This window comes from Sinocyclocheilus rhinocerous, unplaced genomic scaffold, assembly GCF_001515625.1.
Source record: "Sinocyclocheilus rhinocerous isolate Xijiao unplaced genomic scaffold, SAMN03320098_v1.1 scaffold75, whole genome shotgun sequence".
NCBI lineage: Eukaryota > Metazoa > Chordata > Actinopteri > Cypriniformes > Cyprinidae > Sinocyclocheilus > Sinocyclocheilus rhinocerous.
Window position 1 is genome coordinate 1,661,844 of NW_015632455.1, and position 9,639 is coordinate 1,671,482.

At 35.7% G+C, this 9,639-nt stretch overlaps 1 long non-coding RNA gene across 1 annotated transcript in view; it reads left to right on the plus strand.

The window, feature by feature from the left end:
• The window catches only part of LOC107742336 (uncharacterized), a 19,083-nt gene extending 9,747 nt beyond the window's left edge, over window positions 1-9,336 (plus strand). Inside the window, exons 2-3 of the long non-coding RNA XR_001640300.1 lie at window positions 8,619-8,691; window positions 8,797-9,336. This is a non-coding gene — a long non-coding RNA (uncharacterized LOC107742336). The remainder of the gene's footprint in view (window positions 1-8,618; window positions 8,692-8,796) is intronic.
• Window positions 9,337-9,639: the final 303 nt, after the last annotated feature.

Sequence of the window (9,639 nt, forward strand, 5' to 3'; positions counted from 1 at the left end):
TGATGGTGATTGGGAGTTTCTTCCCAGTGGAAAGTGAAAAAGAGCTAAGAGAGACATCAGCTGAGATCCTAGGATCTTTGGTGAATGGAAAGTCAAGGCCGAGGCCTGGCGCAGACTTAAGGTACAGAAGACTTCTAGCTCACATCCTCATCTTCTCCGTATTTAACAGAACCGCAGACTGACTGGCTATTTGTTGGAGCCCACCGGGCACGCCCGCACCGGCTCAGGCTCTCCACACGGGCCGCAATCAGAAGGTTTTAGCAGAAGACTTAGCAGAAGAAATATACAAGAACAGTAATGGTATACACAATGTCCTGAGGAGATGTGTGTTCATTCACAGAAAGGTTTCTCTATGAATTGATTAGAGAAGAGTCCATTTTTATGGGCATTGTGTGTCTTTCCTGAGGGTAAATGAATTGTGCTCTGCCCGCATTCCTTTGGGCAATAAAACCAGTGATATCAGCATTGGTTGCCATGGAACCAGAGGCCTGTTCTGCCTTTCTGAGGTGTTAGATTAATTTCGGGTGAAGGGTCCATAGACCCTCATAGTTGGTTTGTTGACTGAAGGGTTTTACAGAGTATTTGTTAAATATAACTAAAAAAATTGTGTGTCTAATTGGTCCAGACGCTACATACATATATATATATTCCATCTTGTTACACTTGTGGTGTTGCCAGTCAAAAATTGCTGGCCTACAAAAAATATTTATAATTTTCTTATGATTTATTATTACCAAATATTGTATTCAATCTTTTTAGCAACTTGATTTCTTTCAGTTAGCACATAGTTTTGTATTTCTTTTTGAAACTGATTGATTGTAGGCCTCATTGATCTGAACTTGCACAAAAAAAAAACCTAGGAATGGAATTAAGGAAAGGAATGGAATTTAATATTGGATAGGATAGGATGGGACGTGTGGTCAAGTATAGCATAATGAGAGATTTACACACAATTTTTAAAAGGCCAGTCATTTTTGGCCATAAACACGAAATTAGTTGCAGGATTTACAGCACAGCACAGAGTTCAATTGTACAAGTGGGAAGAAAATAGGTTTATCAAACATGTATTCTATATTCTATTCTAACTGTACTATTTTATACTTTTCTATTACAATTAACATAATTATGCTCCATTTTTAAAGGCTGGAATACACTATAGATATATATGTATTTGCCCCGATTTTCCCCCGATTTACAGTCTGGATAAGTCTATGCTTGTTGCTGAATGTCAGAGCCAGTCTGCAGATTTAAGTAAGATAAAATCACGTAGTGTATGATGGTCACAGACTCTGATTTTTAGCTTCAGACTTTGATTCCATCCAGTTGGAGGATATCAAACATTTTGATATTTTGAGCAGATTTTAGAACAGTTCTTTGGGGAACCCAAAATGGTTCTTCTACTGCACTGCTGTGAACCCCCCCCACCTCCCCCCTCCCTTTTTGGAATGTTGTTCTATTAGATTGCCTTCATCTTTTCAGTTGTGTTATGTTATATTTGTTTTATTTATATTATTGTATTCTATTCTTTTCAATAGTACTGTATTGTGGTTCTCTCTCTGGCTAGTCAGACATTTTCCAGCTCATTTTCCACTAGAAAACAGACACACAACTACAGTCATGCACACCATGGAATTCTAAATCACTAACAAACTCTAAATTTTAGCTAACATGGTGATTTCCATGCTAGTCGTACCTGCAAATGTTCAAGTTGGTTGAGTAGCCTTTGTTAAAGCAAGTCTTCATGCATAGCCTACGCTGTACAGCTATGTTATTTCCTTTATCCTTTTTGAAGACAAAATAACTGTGAAATTTCCAGACATGATAGCAGGAAGCATCGTCAAGTCAAGTCACCTTTATTTAAAAGTGACGTGGCATGTGGCCAAGTATGGTGACCCATACTCGGAATTAGTGCTCTGCATTTATCCCATCCAAAGTGCACACACACAGCAGTGAACACACACACACCGTGAACACACACCCGGAGCAGTGGGCAGCCATTTTTGGTGATGTCATCGTAATTAATTAACTGTAGCAGCATCTCATCCCGCCTTTGAGGAGAATAATTGTAAACGGGTGTTATTTGCGCATGCACCAGCAGGTGGCTCACGCGAGTCAGGAACCAGGAACTACTGTATGATGAAGCAGCGCTAAATATATAGCGTTATGTCAAAATACTCATTTAATTTTTAATGAAACCAATGTAATTCTGATAGTATTTCCACTTTTTACAAAATGTAACTGTAATCTGAATACTTTGTTTTTTTTTATGTAACTGTAACGGATTACAGTTACTAGATTTTTGTATCCTGATTACGTAACGCCGTTACATGTATTCCGTTACTCCCCAAGCCTGGTCACACACACACACACACACACACACACACATACTGGGCCAGTCACACCTCCTCGCAGTGACCTTTATTAACTGCAGCGTCTCTGAGAATGCATCCAGCCATTCGTTAAATAGGACACAGCCCTGCGTGTGCGACAAGAGACGAATAAACCGCAGATATTTCAGCTCTGATGTTTGGCTTCATACGTCACAGCATTCAAAGCAGCTCCTGTGGGTGAGCCTCTGCTTACTGAGTTAGTTAGTCTTCAGCGAAAAACACTGGAAGGGCAGATTTTTTGACAGGAAAATAATGATGCAGACTTTACCTTTTCTGTGAGATGGCTAGCGCATACAATGCAGTCACATGACCTGCACGTGTTCATCTTTGCTCATGGGCGTAAATGAGATTATTTGTGACTCTAGAACTGCAGGAAAATCATCTCTTGGCCAGCAGGTTTCACTGATTGGCTGATAGCATTAAGAAGAATATGCACAATCCTGAACACATCATTAGTAACTATCCTGAGGCATCAAATGCGACTCTGTCTAGCAAATAAATAAATAAATAATAATAATAATAATAAAAAACTTGAAATAGTTGTCAGAAAATATATTTTGTCAGAATGCACTACTAATTTTGAATGACTGAGAGAATGAAGGTAGTTAAAGCATCTACCAGCAAGGGCAAACTACTAAAACTAACAAGCTAATCTTTGACACTGGTAGAAATGAACCAAAGTATTCAATACTTGGCAATAGAAAGCTTGTTATATATGTTATACATGTTATGTCAGCAATATAATATCTATATTGTATAAATATTATATAAGTAAATATAATTGTATTATTCTATATAGTTTACAATGTGTTTATACTGTATAATCTAATCATTAGACAGTATTTGAAACTATATAAAAATACTCTATTGCTCATCTATGAATAAAAATCAGAGTAAGTCCTTATGTGTGAGTGTCTATGTATATATAAATATATATTTAACTATATGTAACTATAATAAATATATACAGTTTAATATATATTAATATTAAGTAATGTATTAAATAGTTTAATCATATTATTAATTATCAATTAAAATTGTATCATATCACTACACATATAATATACTGTATATATATATGAGAATATACTATCTATCTCATGAAGTCACATTTATCTTTATTTTATGTTTATTTATTTTTTTTATTTTACATGTATTCGGCAACACAACTTTGACTTAACCTATGGTGTGAATTTGGGGGCGGGACTGACTAAGAAATGGTTTTTATTGTTGTTTTAGTGACTAGGTGATGTGTATGGCATAGAAACTGCATAACTGAGCTTTGATCAAACATTCAGGTACAGAAATGTTGGAACTTCTTCTGTATAATCTTACACAACTATATAACAAACCACCTATAAAATGAACTCCACTTCCAAAGTCAAACCGTTCTTCTGCATCAAGTTCTGCTTGGTTGTTGCTGATTTGAGATCATTACAAGTGTAATTGATCTGGATAATTCAAGGAGAGCTCTCTACGAGCCCCAAAGTACTAATAAGAGCCTGCGCTCAGACCCACTTTAGACGTCACCCCAAGGGGTTGAATTCATTTACAGTGTCAGGATATCTTATTTGCCGCTGTGCCTTCTATTGCCTTCAGTGCTCAACTGGATTAAACCATTAAGCCGTGGTGTGTTAAGTAGCTATTTCTGCAGTGGAATTCATGCGCTACCAAAAATTACCAGGCCCTTTAGTGGAGACGGGAAGCATTTTTCAGCTATGGATGTCTTTCCAGTCTGAATTCCTGCTGTTTTTGATGCTAAAAGTGAGAACTTGAAGGTCTGCCTGTGAGATCTGTCTTAAAACAGAACTTATGAGATCATTTGCAACAAAAATGCATAATAAGATGTTTTAGATTGCAAGACCTCTAAAAAATTACTAATGGGCCTATACATTATAAACATTTAATGTATTATAGAGATTTTTAAAGGAGAATAGTGCATTGTATCTTACTAAATTAAACTAAGTGCATTTCACTCAATTATTATTGAAAGCCCACTGCACTTAGTAGAAAAGAAGTTGTGAACTCAATAACTGATTATTAAGCAGAACTCAAGCTTTGCTTCTGACTAGGAGTTAAAGCTGCAGTTCGTACGTTTTGCCTCTTTGTCGCCCTCTCTGTTTGAAAACCTGGAATTGCAGTTACTTGCGGAATTATCTTCCTTGCATGGGTTGTGAGTCGGCATGGCTCTAGCGCGGATGAATCTAATGTTTTGAGGAGTATGTGTGGCAGTCAGTCACCGCACCGGTGTGAATCCTATACTTAGTAATCACAGATTCTAGCCTACGTCTTGGAATATGACCCAAATAAGAATTTTCACTGTATATTGTCATCTGAACAAGTAAGTAACAAGTCTGCCACGTTTGTTCTGACCAACTGAGGAAAAAAAAGTGAGAACTTGAAGGTCTGCCTGTGAGATCTGTCTTAAAACAGAACTTATGAGATCATTTGCAACAAAAATGCATAATAAGATGTTTTAGATTGCAAGACCTCTAAAAAGTTACTAATGGGCCTTCTATTGCCTTCAGTGCTCAACTGGATTAAACCATTAAGCCGTGGTGTGTTAAGTAGCTATTTCTGCAGTGGAATTCATGCGCTACCAAAAATTACCAGGCCCTTTAGTGGTGACGGGAAGCATTTTTCAGCTATGGATGTCTTTCCAGTCTGAATTCCTGCTGTTTTTGATGCTAAAAGTGAGAACTTGAAGGTCTGCCTGTGAGATCTGTCTTAAAACAGAACTTATGAGATCATTTGCAACAAAAATGCATAATAAGATGTTTTAGATTGCAAGACCTCTAAAAAATTACTAATGGGCCTATACATTATAAACATTTAATGTATTATAGAGATTTTTAAAGGAGAATAGTGCATTGTATCTTACTAAATTAAACTAAGTGCATTTCAATCAATTATTATTGAAAGCCCACTGCACTTCTGTGAGATCTGTCTTAAAACAGAACTTATGAGATCATTTGCAACAAAAATGCATAATAAGATGTTTTAGATTGCAAGACCTCTAAAAAATTACTAATGGGCCTATACATTATAAACATTTAATGTATTATAGAGATTTTTAAAGGAGAATAGTGCATTGTATCTTACTAAATTAAACTAAGTGCATTTCAATCAATTATTATTGAAAGCCCACTGCACTTAGTAGAAAAGAAGTTGTGAACTCAATAACTGATTATTAAGCAGAACTCAAGCTTTGCTTCTGACTAGGAGTTAAAGCTGCAGTTCGTACGTTTTGCCTCTTTGTCGCCCTCTCTGTTTGAAAACCTGGAATTGCAGTTACTTGCGGAATTATCTTCCTTGCATGGGTTGTGAGTCGGCATGGCTCTAGCGCGGATGAATCTAATGTTTTGAGGAGTATGTGTGGCAGTCAGTCACCGCACCGGTGTGAATCCTATACTTAGTAATCACAGATTCTAGCCTACCAAGTTACAGACTGCAGCTTTAAATATTAAAATTTATTTTTTATATAAAATATAAAAATGTTTGATTTGCATTAATGCTTGAGTTAATGTTTCTAATTTTATTTGTGAATAGAATTTATATTTAATAAATTATTTATATAATTATAGAGGTTATGTAATTATATTTATAATTTACCATTAAGAAACGTTCTTTTTTAGGAGTATTTGTTTTACTTTTTAATGCAATTGGTTTCCTCAAATTATTTGCATTAAGTCATTGGGTTTTACAATTTGAGGTTGTCTAGAAGCAAAATAAGATAGTAAAAGACAAAGACAAAGTCGACAAATTGACACAGGCTTTATTATTTTCAATCTAACTTGGTTGCTTTATGGTAACTTGTTCATTAGGTTTTATAGGGAATAGCCAACTGTGCTAATAGGAAACCAAGCTGGAACAAACACAAACAGCCATTATGGAGTGAGGTCACATTAAATAAAACGAACCAAAACTCAACCCAGATGAAGGCCTTGCTAATGGACCGTTGCGTGTAGAGATTCAGCCTCCACCCAAAGTCCTGGCTCATGCATCATTAGTACTGTTCAATTAATAATGCAGTCAATGCGACTATTAAACTCTCATTTGACTATAATTGCCTTGCGATCAATCTTGTACGAAAGACAATCGAATTCTCTGAGCTCTGATTGGATTGGATCTTCATAGAAGGGCATCAGTGCTGCAGTGTGGCTGTTGGTTGGTCAGCGCAAGTGGAGGATTTGTACTTACAGAGAGGGACACAGACAGATGCATTGGCATTAAACAATAGGTCTTGTCATTTAGACAAACAGGCTAATTTAGAATCCCTTTCACTTCCATTTTGGGAGAAGAATTGTGTAAAAATGAGACAACATCGTTCACGGTGGCGGAATGCTTTCAGATTCCTTTGGTATGCAACTGCTGACATAGTATCACTCTTAAAAATTATATTCTAATGAATATAATTACGTTCTATTTTTAACGGTTCATTTGGTTTTTAAATTTGTAATCATTTAACTGAACATTTTTAAAAGTAAAGGTTCTTTATTGGCATTGATGGTTCCATGAAGAACATTTCTTTTAACATCCATGGAACCTTTTCATTCCACAAAAGTTTCTTTATAGTGGAAAAAGGTTCTTTAGATTGTTAAAATGTTATTCACACTAAGTGATTGTTGATGTGACTGAAAGTCATTGATTTTTGCTGTTGTCAATGATGTTTTTCCTACATGCTGTAGGACAATTCAATATCAGCTCAATGTTGCTTAGAGAGGTGCTTTACTGAGTTACTTGTCAAAGTCTTAATCACTGCCTGTGGCATAATATTGAATTCAGAGGACAGTTGGAGAGATGGTTCATTGAAATGTTCTCATGGCAATATAAATACAATTTTTGGGATTTTTTGATTTGCTTTGTAAAGGTTTCCTCAAAAACTGTGGCTTAACTCAAAAAATAAATTCAGTGCAGTGAAAAGTCATGCTTTATTCATCACATTAAATTAAAATAAAAGTATATTATATAATTTTATAATATATCATTTATATAAGTAGGCAAATTATTAGTTATTATTACACATTACCTTTGTTAACAAGATGACAAAATATTTTCAAGAGAAATTTATAGAAGACAATTGAAATTGTTGTGAATATGGTGAAGTATGATTTTACACCTCAGTAGTATTCACCTATAGTTCAGGTAAATCTATTTAACTCTTTTTTTTTTTTTTTTCTGTGAAACAAAGCAAAACTAATGTTACACCGTGTCTACGGACGTGAGCGGCGCGGTGCAACAAATCCCCCACAGAAAACTGCTACCGGGTTCTATTTATGACGCAAATTTCAAATGGTTTTCAACGGTCGTTTGATCGCGTCCAGTGTAGGCAGACTTTAGCTGTTGTAGACACGGTGTTACTCACCTATTGAAAAGAAACAAAGCAACCTCGGCGTCCGATCGCAGGCCTCTGCTCCTTGAGTTCTCTCCAGCGCTGGAAAGCTGATCCGATATTTACACGGGTCCTACTTCTTGCCTTATCGTTCCGCAGACGTTTTCCTCTTTTGTTTTTTATCCGCCATCTCTATCTCTCTGTCGCTCGGCTCGGCTAATGTCCGTCCCATGCACTGAACGCGCTCTCCTCCACATCACGAGTAGACACGCCCCTTATTGCTGATTGGCTACAAGTTTGTTTTGCGATTCGGCCCGAATCAGTTTTTTAAAGTGTTTTTGAAAAATCACATACCCTGCCTTTAACTCCTATGATTTTAAGTTAATATTTTAGTAATCTAACAACATATTCATGTGTTTACGGTTCTCTGATGTCGTTAATGGTCACATGACATACAAGTAAACAAATAAAATATTTAATATTTTAAACAAGTGTTTTAAAGATATTAAAGAAGATATTTATATTGATTTCACGTTTTTGATTTAATTAATAGTTATTTTTTTATCAATTTAAATAGTGAGATTGATCAACTTTTGAGCAGTGTTCTTATACAATTTTCATTCTGCTTCAAAAGAAATATAATTACTTTTTGATATATATAATATTGTTATATATATATATATACTGTATATATAAGTAATGGGATATAATATTGTCAAATGCAGGCACTTGATGTTTTTGCAAATTGGGCCAGGCTGTAAATTTCTGATATATTTTTTTCTTCTTACGGATAAATAAAGTATCTTCGTATAATCTCTGATATATTTTTTTTCTTCTTGCGGATAAATAAAGTATCTGTTTACCTATCTGTCTGTCTGTCTGTCTATCTATCTCAGCAAGAGACGGCAAGCATCACCTCATACCTGCTCTATCAGGGGACTCTTTTCAAAAAGACTGACTGACATTAAGGTACTAGTACAAATATGTCAAGATAACCTGTCTTTTTTCAAAAACATGTCTTCTCTATTTTTCCCCCAGTGTACTGTTTATGTATTTCACATTAATATATGCTAGAAACTCCAGAGAGCCTCGTGTGGAGCAGCAGATAAACTGGGTCAAAAATGTTGACATGAAATGTGGAGATCAGAACTGGGGCTTTAAACTCCGGATCAAGATACAACCATCAAAGCTGAGGATCCTGCTTGTCCTTTTTCAGAAAAGGGCTCTTTAAAATAGGCGAAAAAAGACATGAGAACGAGATGATTTTGGGTTAGCGTTAACATTTTAAACTTTGATGAATATTAATGTGATGATTAGGCCTGCGTGTTTACATTATCCCATCAATCACATAGCAAATCTAATGAGTATAAAGATCAGCTGATTTTTAATAACTTAACAGAAATAACCTTGTGCTGACACTTAAGGGAAGGTTCACCAAAAATAACTATCTCCTTCATTTATGATTCCTTGTTGCTCTTTTTTTGGAGCTTTGGGAGTATAAATCATCATCCACTTGTTCCTCATATGGAAAATAAACTTTCTGTCTTCTCATTTTGAGTTGTATTAAAGAAATTAGTTCACCCAAAAATCTAACTTTTCTGAAAATGTACTCACTCTCAGGCCTTACAAGATGTAGATTAGTTTGCTTCTTCCTCAGAACAGATTTGGAGAAATGCAGCATTGCATCAGTTGCTCAGCAATGGATGCTCTGCAGTGAATGGGTGCCGTCAGAATGAGAGTCCAAACAGCTGATAAAAACATCACAATAATCCACAAGTAATCCACACCACTCTGCCATTTCTTCACCACTTCTGATGGCACCCATTCACTGCAGAGGATCAATTGGTGAGCAAGTGATATAATGCTACATTTCTCCAAATCTGTTCTAATGCAAATTATTTTGGGGTTGAACTGTTC